The sequence below is a fragment of the Wyeomyia smithii genome, chromosome 2 (assembly GCF_029784165.1).
Source record: "Wyeomyia smithii strain HCP4-BCI-WySm-NY-G18 chromosome 2, ASM2978416v1, whole genome shotgun sequence".
In the NCBI taxonomy this organism is placed as follows: domain Eukaryota; kingdom Metazoa; phylum Arthropoda; class Insecta; order Diptera; family Culicidae; genus Wyeomyia; species Wyeomyia smithii.
The window spans coordinates 170475939-170493696 of record NC_073695.1 but is presented as its reverse complement, the minus strand read 5'-3'; the positions used below and the strand labels follow the sequence as shown (position 1 = coordinate 170493696).

The 17758-nt window shown below is 40.8% G+C and overlaps 1 protein-coding gene across 13 annotated transcripts in view; it reads left to right on the top strand.

The window, feature by feature from the left end:
* Positions 1–8817: 8817 nt before the first annotated feature.
* Positions 8818–17758, top strand: part of LOC129723977 (potassium channel subfamily K member 18) — a 108932-nt gene continuing 99991 nt past the window's right edge. For 5 of the 13 annotated variants that reach the window (XM_055678517.1, XM_055678516.1, XM_055678514.1 and 2 more), the window contains exon 1: positions 8818–9023. The gene's annotated coding sequence lies outside the window, so the exon portion shown is untranslated. Of the gene's footprint in view, positions 9052–9315; positions 9422–9504; positions 9724–17758 lie in introns of those variants that run through there. The other 8 variants (XM_055678515.1, XM_055678510.1, XM_055678509.1 and 5 more) reach the window with 4 other exon arrangements.

The window sequence follows — 17758 nt, the reverse complement described above, 5'->3', positions numbered from 1 at the left end:
ATAGACTTGAATTATTGAGAACTGGAGCAGAGGGTCCAACGTTTAACAAATTACTTGGCCTCTAATGGAGCCTGTGGAGTACCAGGGCACCCTTCACAGTAATTAGCCCTTACTGCATCACGCGGGTCACTGATGCAGCGGACTCTTCTTTACCCAGCGACTCGTGGGAAATTTATGAACGACTTCAATTCAGAAAATTCGTCCACCGGCAGCCTTTCTTTGCCGGTACCCATGGACTAATCGGAGCGCAGTCCTATAACAACAAACGCACCGGGCGGAACGGAGGAGATGGAGCATGAGACGACGACTTCAACTTCGACAGCGAATCGCTGGACGGAGGACCCTCTGCTTCATCCCTAATCCTACGTTCTCCACGAGGGAATGACGAGAGTCAAATGGACTCACTTCCCGGTCCAGAGACAAGGCCCGATGACGAAGGGAAACCCGAATCATCGGCACCCCTTGTCCAGCGACTTTCTAACGCACAAAGGCGGCGACTGAGCAAAAATCTTCGCTCAGCTCTCTCCTACGAAGAAGCCAGGAAGCTGGCCCTCCTTCCGACAGTGCAGCTTGCTCAATCGAACCAAGTCGCCGTCAAGCGAAGGCGGTCGGATGACTTGGTGTCCCCAAACACCAGTACTAAGTGTCCACAGCCTAAAAAACTGCAGAACGGCACTGGTTTGGGGTCATCGGGTTCGAAGCCGCTCCCGACGGCCACATACAGGGACATGGTGGGAGCTATAAGCCTTGCGGATACTTCTGCTACCCACCCCAGCTCCCTACTCACAATGGACCAGCTTCAGGCTGTCTGGACCTCCATCCTTGATCACATTGCGGACCAGGAAAATCCAACCACCAAGCCCAAGTTTAACGGTTGCCATCTAAAAAATGGCTTCCTGCAACTTACCTGTGCCGACACCGACACAGTGCAGTGGTTGTAGAGGGAGGTACTTTCTCTCGTACCGTGGGAGGGAGCACAGCTTCGTGTATACCACATGAAGGATCTGCCGAAGGCCAGACGGTATGCCGGTTACTTCGCGGACAGTGCGAGCTCTCCGGTCGAGAAGATTCTTCGTTTACTCCAGAATCAGAACGACCATCTCTCTACCAAAATGTGGCGAGTCTGTAACCGCAAATTGGTAAAGACCTTGGTCGAACTAGTTCTGGATATTGACGAAGAATCGGCCAAACTCGTTGAGAGTAGAAATAATGAACTGCACTACGGTTTCGGCAAAGCACGCATCCGAAGGTAAGTGGAAGGCCAAACGTCACAGACAGGAAGACTCCGTCGCAATGTCAGGGAAGGTACGTGCGGGTAACTCCTCCGGGAGTACTCTGCCACCACCCAGGCAAAGCAATCCTGCGAATGGGCTAAAGGTTCGCGTGGGAAACTCCTCCGGGAGTGCCACACAACCGCCCAAACGCAACCCTGTGGTTTGGAAGGTACGCGCAGGATGCTCCCCCTGTCACCACCCAAACAACGCAACCCCGCGGCTGCTTGGACGGTTCCGCCGAAGACTCGCAAGAGTGTGAAGCATTAACCACCGAACAGTCGCACCCCCCGGAGTCAAAAATCGCCACAGTGTGCGTGACGACCTTCTGTTGCCAATCGACTGCTGCAACCGAAGGCGAACAGTGAGGAAGAGCAACTTCCATCAACCAGCCAAACCAAACTGTTGGCAGCCATCAGCCAATACCAGGATCATCTTCCGATCCGGACAAAGACGGCAACTTCACTGCAAAGTGAGCAGCCTTCGCTGCGTGCAAGCGAATCTCCATCACGCAAAAGGCGCCTCGGGTGTTCTTTGCAGGAGATTCGCCAAAGATCAGCTAGCGGCTGCATTCATCCAGGAGCCGTGGATCAACGAATCCAAAGTTCTCGGACTTAACGTTCCTAACGGTAGGTTAATCTACTTTGACATGCAGTCCAAACCAAAGACTGCAATTCTGCTTAATAAAGAACTGAAATTTTTACCTATTACAGAATTCATCCAACGCGACGTCGTTGCCGTCACGGTTGAAGTACCGACGACCAGAGGAAAATCTCCTGCTGTTGTCGCGTCGGCCTACCTCCCGGGCGACCAAGGTGATATACCGCCACCCGAAGTTGCTGCGCTCGTGCGGTACTGCAAGGCCATCAACAAGCCGTTTCTGATCCCTCACTAAGTACAACGCCGAGCTACGCGCGGCTAAACGGAAATCCAGAGTTAGTTTCTGTGAAAGAATCCAAACTCTGCCGGAAGCTACGCGGCTCCAAAAGGCGATGTCCAAAGACCATACTAACGGGTTAGGACAAGTGAGAAAAGAGGATGGATGCCTCACTGTCACTATCAAGGAAACGCTGGAGGTTCTTATAAACACCCATCGACAGAGACCGAAGAACTGAATAGTGATGGGTCGCGGCCGGACAATTCGAGACATATGGCGTCTCGGAAGTCCATCCTGCTGGCCCGTCGACAGTTCACGAAAGCTTCAATAGGTTGGGCTCTAAGCTCATTCGACCCTATGAAGCCTCCAGGTCCAGACGGCATACTACCCATCATTCTACAAAAATCGGCCGCAGTTATCATGTCCGAGCTCATAAACCTCTTCAGAGCCAGCTTTATCCTGGGCCATATTCCGGACAACTGGCTGAAGGTGAAGGTAGTGTTTATCCTCAAAGAAAGGACAATACCCTACCTAAAACTTTCAGACCCATAAGTCTGACTTCATCACTTCTCAAGTTGATGGAGAAAATAATGGATAAATATATCCGTGATAAGTTTCTTAAAGACTCCCCGCTGAATAGGAACCAACATGCCTATCAAAGCGGCAAATCAACAGAAACTGCTCTTCACAGCTTAGTGACGTTGATTGAAAAGTCCCTGAGTTATCAGGGGACGGCGCTTTGTGCCTTTCTTGATATTGAAGGGGCCTTCGATAACACGTCCTGTGCATCAATTGATACGGCTCTCTCTCATAAGGGAATCGACCACACTTCAAGGAGCTGGATACACGCATTGCTCTCTAGCAGAGTGATCACAGCAACCTTGGGAGATTCGTCTGTTACAATGTCGGCGATCAAGGGATGCCCGCAAGGAGGGGTTCTCTCGCCCTTGTTATGGTCACTAGTTGTCGACGCACTTCTCAACAAGCTTTCACAGCTTGGTTACGAGGTCATTGTATACGCCGATGACATCGTCCTCATCGTCAGAGGTAAAGATGACGCAACTCTGTCGAGCCGAATGCAAACGGCTCTGAATACCACCATGTCATGGTGTTTACAGGAGGGTCTGAACATAAATCCCTTAAAAACAGACTGGTCTGCACAACTGGATAATGCCACTAAGAAAGCGATCTCAGCGATATGGGCCTGCAGAACTCTGTTCGGTAAGACCTTGGGACTGAAACCAGACTTGGCACTCTGGTCTTACAAGACCATTGCCCAACCAAGAATCACCTATGCTGCCCTAGTGTGGTGGCCTAAGGTGAACGAAGTGACTGCGCAAGCCAAATTCAAAAAAGTTCAAAGACTTGCATGTCTTTCGGTTACCAGCGCTATGCGAACAACTCCAACTGCAGCCATGGAAGCTATGCTTTGCCTACTACCTCTACATCTTCATGTGAAAAAGGAAGCAGAGCTTGGCGCTCTAAGGTTGCAAAGGAAAAAAAAAACTATACTTGAAGGGGACCAAATCGGCCACCTTCGCATACTTAGGGAGTTCAAACTAACTCCACTATTAACCACAGTCTCCGACTGGATGGACGTTAGGACCAACATGGATAATCCATATAGAGTGATTGAAACAAACCGCTCTATGTGGAACAATGGAGGGCCTAATCTTCCACCTGGCATCGTCAGTTTTTATACGGATAATTCGAAAATGGGATTTCTAACGGGATCTGGTATATACGGACCCGGTATCAAGGAAACGTTTTCCCTGGGAAAATGGCCCACCGTTTTACAAGCAGAGGTATATGCCATATATATCTGCGCAAAAATATGTCTGCAACGCAACTACAGACATGCGAAAATCGTTATATTCTCGGACAGTCAAGCAGCACTTAAGTCCGTCAAATGCGCTTCCAAACTTGTTTTGGAATGCATTGAAACTCTACGGGAACTTTCCCGACAGAATTCAGTCGAGGGTAGTCGAGGGTAATGAACACAAGACAGGGATCAGCTCAGCGGTTTATTGGCCCCGAGCCGTTTCTGGATCCGTCCATTTCCGCTATCAAAAGCGAACTACTAACTTGGGAAAGGCTAGAAATAGTATCCCAATGGCAACAGGCACAGGGTTGTAGACAAGCTAAACAGTTTATCTATCCGAACCCTGGAACCACCAGAAAGCTACTTAGTCTAAATCGTAGTGACCTACGGATAATCACGGGACTCCTCACCGGACACTGTCCCGCTTTTTATCATTTAAAGAAAATCGGTGTAGTGTTGAACGACTTCCTTCCTCTAGGTACAACTTCTTAGGAAGCTACCTTTTAACTCCATACCAAGTGTGGAGCTCTAATCCCAAACAGGTAATTAGTTTCATCAACTATGTTGTACCTAATTGGGGTACAGCCCGAATAAAAAAATCATTACAAAAACAATTAAAAAACCTTGAAAATTGCTGTAATTGTACATAGCTATACCATAATTTAACTATGTTTTTCATTGTAGATACATCAATTTTACATTGAATATAATTGTCCAGAACAATAAAAAACATCGTTTTTGTCATTTTTACCATGAAAATTTACCATGGTCGTTATGCATCTTAACAGCATTTTTTCAGGCATTTTTCCCATACATTGAGAAGTCACTGACAATGTTTTTCATGGTAAATATATTGTCGGTGGTAGATTCAACAACAAAAAACGTTGTTAAAACATGGTAATGACAACAATCGTTTACAAGCTTACAGTAAAAATACCGTGTTTTTATTTTAACATAAAAATGGTCTTTTTTGAAAAAATTCAAGACTTTTACTTCATCTATATTTCAACATAACCTTTAAAAGCTTGAATTGATTTTCACCAAACTTGGTAAACGTGTAAACATGTACTTTGTACGAAGGTGAGGGTCATAGAATTGTTGTACAAAGGAAGAGATAAACAGTGAAGAAGAAGGGAGACTCAACTGATAAAAAAGTCAAGATTTTTCAAGATTTCGGTTTTTGGAAAGCTGGGTAAAATTGATCAAAATGATTATGTACTCCCCCATATTTACACTTTTGGAATTGATACCAAGAAACAGTAAATTGATGTGTAACGCCATTTTGAAATCCAATTCGCGACTTCCTGCTTCAGCGGGCGGTGTCAAACTAAAAAGTTTTCAAACACTTTCGTATATTGATATTTCTAGAACCGAGGTTATGTTCAGAGACATAAAATCGGTGCCGACGCTATTTTGAAGCCCGACACGGCAAATTATAGTTTACGAAGAGTTTTCCGGTATTTTTCATACAACATGAATTGTAAATTACCGTTATTTCAATCGCTGACTATTGGGCTATTATAAGAATATCACCAGAACAGCCGTTTTCGTGAGACGCAAATATGTCTGTGTTTTTTTTCAAATTTTTCAAACAGATTGAGCAAACACTGGGAACTTTCATACGTATCAATTGCTCCATGTATCAAATCATGTCAGGTGGATGAAATATGTTATGTAAGGGTGAATTTTGGAGTTTCCAAATTATTTCAATACAAATTCACAAAACTATGTATTTTTATAAAAAATCAAACAACAAAACCGTTCTTCAAATTTTAAACTCTAAATTTCTGCGGTAAGATCTCCTGAATCCATACGCGATGAAAAGTTTATTTTAGCATGCAAACATTTTGAGAAAAAACAGTTTAAATTCACCAAAGTACGTATTTTCATGGAAACCTGATTTTCCCAGTCTCCCACGGTAGGTTTCAACTTAGCTCTTCAATTTTCAAGCTCTATATTTCAGAGTGACGTCTCCTGAATCCAAAGATGGTGAACGATTTTTCTAGCATGCACAGATTTGGAGAAAACCAAGTTTTCAAACTCAAACTCGTTTTTCTCTAAATCTGTGCATGTTAGAATAAATCTTTCAGCATCTTTGGATTCAAAAGACGTTACTCTAGTAATATAGAACTTGAAAATTGAAGAGCCAAGTTGAAACCTACTGTCGGAAACTGAGAAAATCAGCTTTCCGTAAAAATACGTACTTTAGTGAATTTAAACTCGTTTTTCTCAAAATATTTGCATGCTAAAATAAATATTTCATCGCATATTGATTCAGGAGACCTTACTCAAAAAATGTAGAGCTTAAAATTTGAAGAACGATTTTCTTATTTGAATTTTTATGAAAATACGTAGTTTTGTGATTTACATAACATGTTTCATCCACCTGACTTGATTTGATACATGGAGCAATTGATACGTATGAAAATTCCCAGTGTTTGCTCAATTTGTTCGAAAAATTTCAAAAAAACACAAACATATTTGCGTCTCACGAAAACGTGGAGGGGTCCAGAGAGATGGCATCTTTACCAAAACTTAGAGCAACTATTCCCCTTGAATAAAAGTTAAACTTTTCCCAAATCGGCCGTTCCAGTGCTGAGAACGAGCATTTTCAAAAAACAAGTTCCGTCCCGGGTCTTTACGGGTTAAGCTGATAATAATTTCATATGTTGATTTGTTTTTTTTTTTTTAACAGCTGTTTCCACCATTTTTCAGAAATGGGAGGAGAAATTAGGATTTTCTTGGTCGAATTTAGGGCTTGGACACCCATCTGGAAATTTCTATTTACCAAAGGTTTTTTTTGGCTGTAATGCAACCCGAATGTGCAACACAATGTTTACTTTGCATTATACAGTAAATATTGAACATCGTCAAAGTAACACATCAAAATGTATCACGAATAACTGATTAGTCTGGAATAAAGTGGGCGATTTATGGGTCCGTGTCTTCGGTAAAGTTGTTGATATAAATTTTATCCTTCCCAAAACAAAAATAGACTGCAAATATTTTTTGTTTTTGGAAGTTTCAACTTTTTATTTTTTTTATAAGCTGAAGCAGCTATCAGTATTTAGCTAATATTGCGTAGTTTTCGAACAAAAAAATGGCTTCTTTTGAAAGGTATCTATTGAATTTAATTTAATTTGAAATAATATTTATGTGTTTTTCTTCAATTTTGTTTTTTTCTGTATATATTTTTTCCTGGAAAGACAAGATTACTGTCTACAACGTCTTCGGCAAATCGTCACACCGATCAAACAAACCTGTCTGCCCTTCTAAATTAGTCTTGATTCAAGAAAAATACTGATAGTACAAAATTACTTAAATCTTTAGCCCATAAGAATATTTGTGCAAAGTTACAGTCAGATAAAGAATGGTCGATTGAAATGGTTGCCCTTTGTTTCATGGAATTGCACAGGCAATACGCAGCAAAAAAAAAATAATCATCAGATTTTTTTATTTTATTACAAGAATTGTTATGGTTTATTTTCTACTGAGACATAAAACGAAATCTGCAACTATCTTGAGCTTAACTTAATGAAGAACTCGAAGTATTCTCTTAGCAATAATTAGTCTTATGACTATTAATAAATAACTGAATACTGTAAACCTTAAACAATTCGAAAAAGTTATGTTTCTATACTTCCTCCATGAACAAAGACATTCAAAATATAGTAGCATTAACATGTAATATTTGATTTTCGATCGTAGTTGTGCTTTAAGCAGTTCACTATCAACCGGACCAAGTTACTTTCATGCCTCATCCCACAAAAATAATTGAAGCGAAAATACAATCTGAACTTTTATTTTGCCCGTGCGGTGACTTGATTCCCCTTCGGACACCGAGCAATAAACTTGAAACATAAATTCTCATCCTGTCCGCAGTCCGATGACTCCCATCACTCTGGCTCAACCGTGTTTTGAGTTAAGTCGATAATTAAGGAAAGAAATGTGGTTCAAGGATTGCCATCAAGGTCGACGAACGGTGTTAATAAATTTGGCGGATATTGTTTCCCTCATGCAAACAATAAAAATAAACCAAATTGTCCGTAGCCAAATAAAATAAGTTGTTGTTCTTCCCCAATATTCGCAGTCTGGCTCTAGCGAAACGACCACACTCGAGTTCGCTACACTCGGTTTGCTTTAGAGCTCATCGTTCATGAATATATTGCCCTTAGTCAAACCACGCCGCCAGGCAGCCCGTCGGCTGATGGCGTCATTTCGAACACGTGTGAGATGATGATCTAAATTATGCGCGCACTCAATCCGCTTTCACCCGCTCCGCGAAGAACGAATCCAGTGAGCGCAAACAACTCTAGTCATTGCAGTCGATTCTCATGCACGTCACTACCGACGACCGAGTCCAATCAACACTTTCTCGGCACCCGCGGATGTCCGCATCCGTCTTACCGGCTCGGCTAGATCGCGAGTTTTCCACGCTTGCAAAGCTGGCTTATGGCCGGTGGTACGCGATCTTGTCAGCTGCGTTGTGTTTGTTACTGGTTGATCAGAGAATGAGAAACATTTGAGAGCCGGGTATGTGTGCAGGTCTATCGCATCGGAAAAACGTGTTGCGAGGTTCTGTTTGTAGGGGACCTCGAGCGTCAAAGCAGATTTCGTCAGAATTTTTTTTGTTTGTAGCTTAAGGTACAAAATTGCACCCAATCTTCCTTACGTAGATTTTTTGAACCTAACGAGAGACTGTTATTGTCGTAACGTGCCCCTTGAGTCAAACGAGAGTCCCTGTTTCTCCAATGTGGCAATGGAAAGTAAAAGAGAGAACTCCGACCGCCAGCTTACAGTGCCCGGTAGCTCGGATTGATTTGGCCATGCAGTTTTGTCATAAAATCCGTCGAGCAAGGAGTGATGCGTGCGCGTTTTCGCGTGAGAAAGTAGAAATATTTCGAACGTGTGAATAGTGTTTTTTGTGCTGTTAGATTCCGTGGATATATTTATCTCGGGTCTACCGTGAGGTGGCCAAATTCTCACGTCTTTCATTTCTGCAAGGCACGCGGTTTTTATTGTGCCTCAGCACGGAGGAAAACGGCGAATGAGTGTAATTTTATACAAAAATGTAATATATTGTACGTGAAAACGATACCAAAATCAGACCGAAAGGCTCCCGCAGCCAGCGTCTGTGAAATTAGCTGCTCACATTCACCTGGCGAAGAAATACGGTGAAATGTTGCGAGCAGAGCATATCTAGATCCAACAATTTAGTGCCATACGTGTTATGAAACTCACCTGCTTGCTCGTTCGGAGTGTGTTGATGTGTGCAAACGTGTATCGTGGGCTGCATTTCCAAATCGGTGCGGTGGAAAAGCGTGACTGGCAGAAGACATTCTTGAAATTAATATAAATGTGGCTTCAGTTCTAAAATCATCAAGTGATACGGGGGCGGAATTCAAATTAGCAAATGTTGCCACTCAGCAGCCAAGGATGGATAGGAAAAATGTGCGAAAGAATTCATTCACGCGTTCCTGCCCGAATAATAATATTCAGATTTTTGTTTTCTTCTAACGTCGTTATTCATTCAGCTAGTGTCACACTACGAACATATTTCGATCAAACTCCTGAATATTTCGGCCGCAATTATTAGCACGAATTCGAGTGGCTACGACATAATTTACAATCTGTTGTTGAAGGTGGATGAGGTTCGAATGATAACACGTTGGTTAAAAGGCATTACTTACGGAAATGATATGCTATACGAAGGCTAAATGGAAGTATGACACATGATAACGGTTACGGTATTTGTAAGTCAACAGAATATGTATGATCTCAAGGTTGGATTTTTTTAAGGGATCGCCGAAACATTTGCAGATTTTTAATAATCTGCTTTGGTGTCTGTTAAATGTCGTATTGTTAACAAATTGCCATTGTTTTGGTTTCATTCTGCAACAACCAATTGTAAATTGATGTATACTATAAACAGATGTTTACACCGTATATGTACTATGAATCGAATAAACAGTTTTCCCCCTTGTAGAAAACTAAACCACTACGACCATTGTTTGATCTATTGTGGTATGCTTCACCTTATTCTAAGTGCGTACGAGCAGATACATCACTATTTGGCGAGTTGATGTCCTTGATACATTGCACATTTATCCCAGTTGGGCAACGCACCTCGTATGAAGTTTATTACCTCAAGTTTCGCTTTCGATGCCACACAGGCGACATTTATCATCATCAAGTTTGTGAATGTCCTCAAGTCTTTCTTATTTAACCTGAGCAGCACGAGGTTCTTCTCGCGATTTGGCTCTATGAATCTTTTCTATTGTCGTAATCCGTATATGACATCCCAGGTCGCTTTCTCCCATTCACCGAGATCAGCTTTTAGAGTGCTCCGGGAGACTCCACAGAAAGGTTCTGGGCCATCAAAGTTAGTAGATGACCCTTGTCTGGCTAGTAAGTCGGCCTTTTCATTTCCTTCGATTCCACAATGACCAGGAACCCAGTATAAGTTAACCTGGTTTTTCATAGCTAACTTTCGGAGCGACAGGATGCATTCCCACACTAGTTTAGAGTGGCAGAAAGGAGAATTCAGGGCTTTAACCCTTTATAAGGCAGTGGCAACTATATTGCCACCGACAACTTTAATTTTTTTCTGCTTAATAATTACGAGCTATGATTAGTGATCAAAAATAAACAATAAAATTCAATGACATTTTTCAAAACTCGGCTCGTTAAAGGGTTAAGTGCTGCCTGACTATCACAGAAAATGCAAATATTTGCGTGTCGATAATTTCCTTCCAGACACGTATTCGTGCCTTCTATTATCGCGTATATTTCCGCCTGGAATACTGTTGGCCAGTGTCCCATGGGAAAAAAAATTAATTTCTGGTCCTGTGAATCCCGCACCCGCGGAACCATTCATTTTGGAACCGCCTGTTTAGAAGCAAAGTGAACCATCCCGAATTGTGGCTCCACCTTGTTGCCAACTCTCTCGTTTTATCTCTACTGTTCTGTAAGGAATTTCGAAATTTGGTTACCTCTCCAGCCAATCCTCCTTACTTTTTATTAGATTATTTATTTGTAATTCTTTTAGTATTCTCATGTGTCCTGTTAGATCTTCTTCTTTAAGGCTGCACCGTCGATTTAGTCTTAGAGCACTTTTTCCCGCTTCTAGTTGAACCACCTGATGAAGTGGAAGAAGGTAAAACATTGCATCTAGGACTTTTGATGTAGTGCTTCTAATAGCTCCACAAATCGATGCACAGGCCAATCTTTGGATTTTACCTTGCTTAGCTTGAGTGGATGTTTCAGTGGTGTTGGGCCACCAAATATACGAGGCGTAGGTTATTCTGGGTATGATTATTGTTTTATATATCCAATGTATCATGCTGGGGACCCCAGCTTTTTCCAATGGCTCTGCTGCATACCCATAGGGCGTTTGTGGCCTTGGTAATTGTTTGTTCTATTTGAGTGTTCCAACTTAGTTTCTGGTCAAGTATGATTCCCAAATATTTGACTTCAGTGGAAAGCTTTATATCGGTGCCTTCCAATCGCAATTTAGGAATAATGTATTTCCTTTTTCGAGTGAAAGGAACAATAGTTGTTTTGGATGGATTTACAATCAACCCCTCTCGCCTACACCATTGAGCTGTGAGATTAAGTGCAGTTTGCATTCTATCAGAAATAACGCAGTCGTGCTACCCCCTAACTAAAATCACTACGTCTTCTGCAAATCCTATCACTTTGAAGCCGTTTTCCGGCTCCGGAGAAGATTAATGACCATAACAGGGGAGATAATATCCCTACTTGAGGGCACTCTTTCGTAGTTTTTCTTGTTAGGGACGTCCCACCGAGTTTAGCTGTTATTTCGCGACTAATTAGCATGGCATGAATCCACTTTATTGTGTTCCTGTCTATGCCATGCCTTTCCATGGCTATTTTCATTGAGTTGTGAGACGCATTATCAAATGCTCTCTCAATATCGAGAAAGGCTGCCAGGGAAATTTTTTTGGCATGGATGGATTTTTCGATTTTTCCCACCAATATATGTAGCGCGTCAGTGGTTGATACGTTGTTTATGTAAGCAAATTGAAATTTGCTTAGTGGATTGGATTTCATATATACCGTTTTAATATGGTAGTTGATTAATTTTTCCATAGTTTTCAAAAAGATGGAAGTTAAACTAATTGGCCTAAACGCTTTTGGGATTGTCCTATCTCGTTTTCCGGCTTTTGGTATGAAAACAACTCTAGTTTGTCTCCAACTAGATGGAATGTCATTTAGTATTAGGCTCACTTCACACATCTCCGTAATAATTGGAATAAACAGTTGCTTGCTTTTTTGGAACATAACTGGCTGTATTCCATCCATTCCCGGAGACTTGTATGGTTGGAAAGAGTCTATTCCCCATTCAACCTTCGGATTAACTGAATATAGAACAGTAAGCTCCTGGGATTTCTTCCAAGCCGCATGTAAGCTTTGCTGCTCTCCAGTTCGATCCTGCATTTCATCAGTATCCGAATATGATCCTGGGAAGTGATTTTTTATCATAATTTCCGGTGTTTCTTAAGAATCTGTGGTGTAAGCACCGTTAGTTTTTCTCAATCTGCCTAAACCGTTGCAATGTTTTTTAGACAGGGCTTTTTGCAACCTGGCTGCAGTGGATGTGTTTTCAATATGTTCACATTAATTTCTGGATTTTCTTATTTCCTTGTTGTATTTTGTTAGTGATGTTCTATACAGTTCCCAATTACCTGTTAGTTTCGCTTTATTGAACAGTTTCCTAGAGGACTTTCTAAGTCCTTCTAGGGTCTTATTCCACCAAGGGGAGTCTTCATTTGACACTCGCGTCTTGGTAGGACAACTTTCGTAGTATGCACTAATTATCTTACTTGTGATTAAATTAGAGCAGGTTTCCAGTTCATCTTTGGTTTTAATTTCACTTTCAAACAAACATGATCAACAGTTTACTGTTGTAGAGATCCCAGTTGGTTTTCCTTGGGTCTCTATAGGTTTCTTGCAAAATTTCTCCTGCAAAGTAATCGAAAAGAATTTGTCTGTGATCTGATAGTGAAATTTCATCAGACACATGCCAATTCTTTATATTGTCTGAAAGTTTGTTGCTGGACAAAGTTATATCCAGGACTTCCTCACGTATAGCATTTATAAAGGTGGGGTTATTACCTCGGTTGCATATATCTATGTATATGTTAGTATATATTCTAAAAGGCACTCACCTCTTTTGTTTATATTTGTACTACCCCAAACTGTGTGATGAGAGTTCGCATCACATCCTATTACGAACTGTTTATTGTTCTGTTTGCAGTAGTTGATAAGTTCCTTTACTTCCGTTGGAGGGGCTTCTTCTTGTTCTTCAGGAAAGTACGGCGAGGCGATGATGAGCTTCGCTCTTCCTCTAGCCGTAGGAATTTCTATTTGTATGGTTGCTAAGTCTCTGCTGATAAATTCTGTAATTGGAGTCAAAGCACTTACCAGAATGGCTGCTCTAGGAAGAGGCTGCGCATCGCCAAAGATCAGCTTACCGGTATTACTGGGGATCCCAAGTATTTTATTTTTACTGGTCCATGGCTCTTGTATAAGAGCAACGTTTATATTTTCTTTGGTGAATCTTTGGCAGAGGATCCCAGTAGCTCCTCTCGCATGGTGAAGATTCATCTGAATGAATTTAATGCTTGGTTTTATGTTCGAATTCTTGGGATTTTCTTTGATTACCCAGGTTAGATTGACGATCCCATTCCTTCTTATCCTCACTGTTACGTGAATAAACAGTTAAAAAATAAGATCAGCCTCAGGCTAAAGATATTTAAAAACCTAATTTCCAATGATAGCTACAATATCTGCTAACCAATCAATAAACTGAAAATATACACCTTCGAATATATAGTTATATTCCATTATAATAGAATAAACCATGAAAATTTATGCGCAGCTTTGACACTCCATTTTTAATAAATATACGCATTAATTGGATATTCTCAATGTGTTCCTTGATAGTAAAATTCTTGTCATTATTTAGCCTTAAATATTACACCTGATCATACCAATTTCAGATTGTACCGTTCTTTCCAACAATTAGGAGAATTTTTCCAGCTCAGCTAGGCTGATGAAAATACAGAGATTTCTCACAACCTGGTCGTAAATCAGGAAGATCAGAATCAAAAATACTATATGAGATTCGGCCCAAGATACTTCCTTGAGGTACACCAGCTCTAACAGACAATCTATCAAATTAACCATTTCAAAAGTGAATCTAAACAGTGCGGTCAGTCAAGTAGCTTTGTATCATTTTTGTGATGTAAAGAGGAAAACAGAAAGTTGACAATTTAGCTATTAAACCTTAATACCAAACACTGTCGAATGCCTTGTCTATGTCTAGAAGAGCAGCTCCAGTGATATAGCCATCAGATTTATCAGTTCGAACCATATTAGGTACTCTGAGTAACTGATGAGTAGCCAAATGCCCATGACGAAAACCAAACTGCTCGTTTGCGAAAATTGAATTCTCATTATTAGGTGCTATCATTCTATCAAGAATTATTCTTTCAAAAAGTTTGTTTATAGAAGAGAGTAAACTAATTGGCACATAACTTGATGCTCCAGTTGGATTTTTTTCAGGTTTAAAAAAGGTTTAAAATATAATAAGTGCATAGTAAAAATACAGCGTGACGTGACTATTAATACAAATTGCTTATCTGTTTTCTGTGAGTGGAAGCAGTAAGTCTATACTAATATTTCATGAGTTGTCTTTAATATTTTGCTTTTTGTTTACCGGTAATCAGGGCTGGAATTCAAAACTCAAAACTAAAAATGGTTTCTTCCCGGAGACAGCCCCAAAATGTCTCGTACATGAACAGTAGGGTGGCAATAGAAATCGAGTTTTCGAAATTCTTTCAGAAGTAGGGCTCAATAGTTTCTTCGAAAAAAGTTCCCATACTAAACATCAGCTTAATCTGACTTCGGGAATACGAAAGCATTATTTTGTGACCAATGAAAAAAATGCACAGGTAGTTCATAAATTTCTGAATATCAAAAAATTCTGATGCCAAATGTTTTAAAAATGCATGAAACATCGAGATCTGGTGTTATCCAAAAACAAAAAAATGAAAAAATCGATCGGTTAAAGTTTCACTTTTCGACTGAACGAACTTCTAAATGCGACGAAAGACATTTTTTTCCATACAAGTCATTACCACCCTAATGAACGGTAGCAGTAGTGAATGCTTGTAGCGATTGTATATGAATACCGGGACATAAACATGTCAGGACGTGCGAAATATGTCCTAAGAAACACGTCCACGCCATCGAGAAGCCTGTTTAAATGAATTCTCAAAAATGAATATGGCCCTTCCTAGGTTCCTTTTCTCTGCTACTTTTTCTACCCGCAACGCAACGCAAACTGCTCAAACTGAAGCTCTTTGTTCTCACGCAATGTGTCACAAAAAGCAGCACAAAGTGTTGCTTCGTTCTCCCTCTCTTGAAATATTTCTCACTTGGTGATATCTTTCATAGTCATTTCGTTTTCGTTCTTTCTCTTTGTGCCTGTTGGTTGTTAAAATGTGTAGGTACCGTTCTCGTTGTGCCTTGACGTAAAATCAACACACTGAGCGCAATGAGTGTGCGAATGACAGCCCTGATTTTAGAATGTATTCAGGCAACCAAAAGTATAGTCATCTGGAAGTCAGAAAACATATTTCTTATAAAAATATTATTTATGTCGTGTAGTTATTTTTTATGTAAATGCAGTCAAGCGTATTAGTGTATTAGTGTTTATTTATTTACTTTTAAACCTAGACGTGGACAGGATTTTTTTTTACATATTTTAATTTTTTTATGTAGTTTTATCTGTTTTTTATTTCTTTTTGCCGTAGAAGAAATAAGCTACACGCAAAAGTTGAAGTCTTATACAATCATTGTGTCTTCCCGATTCGCACAAATGTTGCACAGAAATCGCACAATAAATGTGTGAAACGCATAACGCAACAGTTGTACTGCGAATACATTGACATAGAATGAAATCAGAATATGTATCATACACCGACACTTTATTTCTCACATCGAGTGTATTAGTGACTGCTACTCATGGAGCAGTGTAAGCAGCAAACAACAACTTGTGAATTCACTAGATTTAAATAGCTATAATACTCGATCGATTTATCTCGATGGATTTGGTCATTGAAAAGTACCATTGAATGATTTGCGAAAAAAACGGAACAAAATTCTGTTCACCACATTTTGTAATCAACGCTAGCTTCACCGCAAAACTAGCAAAACCCTCCATTCCACAAAGCCACAAAAGCGTTGTTGATTTTTATGGCAACACTTGTAAATTGTGAATGATTATTATTTGTCATTCTGTGCACGCGCTTTTTTCTCAAGCGGCGAGGAATTTATCTCTCGCTCGTAGAATTTCCATAGATGTGCGACAAGACCAGACACGTCACATACAATTTGCAGGTTGCTCTTTCGGTTCGGATGCGATGCGACGCGCAAGGCGATATCTCGTTGCTTCACGAAATGAGCGAGACACCCGTGCTGTACATACTTGATACCAGTGTTGTTAGTCTCACTCATACTGTCGGTGTGTGCTTGCTGCTATTCAGAGGAATGCATGAAGAAGAAAAAGTATCTCGAAAGCGTGTGTGCAAAAGACTTGAAAAGCGTAGCACATGTCTCGTCCCCAAGCAGAAAGGAGGAGAATGGTTTTGCTTCTCGCTCGCTTTGCAACGCTGTTTAATACCAGTTGAAACTGTTTAGGTGTAGTAGTTTGGAGCTGCCAAATACATTGGAGAAACGCTAGAGCAATAATTGCGTTATGCCCAACACGCAATCATTGTACTGGTTCCGAATTACATCAACAATTGCGCTAAAAACGCACAATTTTGTACTGGTTTCGCACCATCCAACTTTTGCGTGTATAGTTGAAATAGAAAAAAAACTTCTTTCTATAGAAAGTGGATTCTAAAATGATATATAATCGAGTCCGACCTAGACGTTTCGTACAGTGACGCTTCGATCATTTCACGATAAAAAAAAATCGCGTCATATATTTAAAATATATTTATTTCATGATATTTGCATGTGTATGTGTTAATGAATGTTCATATGTGTGTGAATATAATGTTTAAAGTGTTCGGTATAGTTATGCTTTCGTTATTTAGCTTGGGCTTGAGCTTAACGACCGCACATTTCGTAGTTGCTCCTCCGTGATGGATCTGAGCTTATGAAATTACACAGGGAACCACGTGTATAGCAACTTGGGATTAGTTTACCATCTTCAATGTACAGCTACCGCTTTGTATAGATCCATAACGGCGCCGCTTTGTATAGATCCATAACGGCGCCGGCCACGTCATTACGATCGTTAAAGTGAAGAAGGAGATTGTAAGGTAGGAGGTGTCACAGTCGTTGTTGTCGGAGACCGAGTTTACCTCTGCATCACCACGAATGTGACGGAAAAGTAGGGTTTGGTCACCGTGGTAAGTGACGGAATCAAACGATGTCATTACGGAGGCAAGTAACCAGTATCTTTCTTTTCAAACATCGCGGATCTATATAAGAAGCGCGCGCGAAAGCCATCCGAAATGCGACACGTAACGGGTAAGCAATCTCCGGTTAAACTGAGTCCGAGTTCATTTCTTAATTTCTACGACTGCGGCGGAAAGGAAGGCTTGTGTTATCAAGTCTCCGTGGGAATTGACTGAATCGAAGATGTTGTGCTCGCTCACTACTAAAACAAACGAGCGATGTGTATCTTTCTTGTCTTGAGGCTCGCGAAAATCATCTCCAACTCGAAGCATCTAAGTATGTATATAA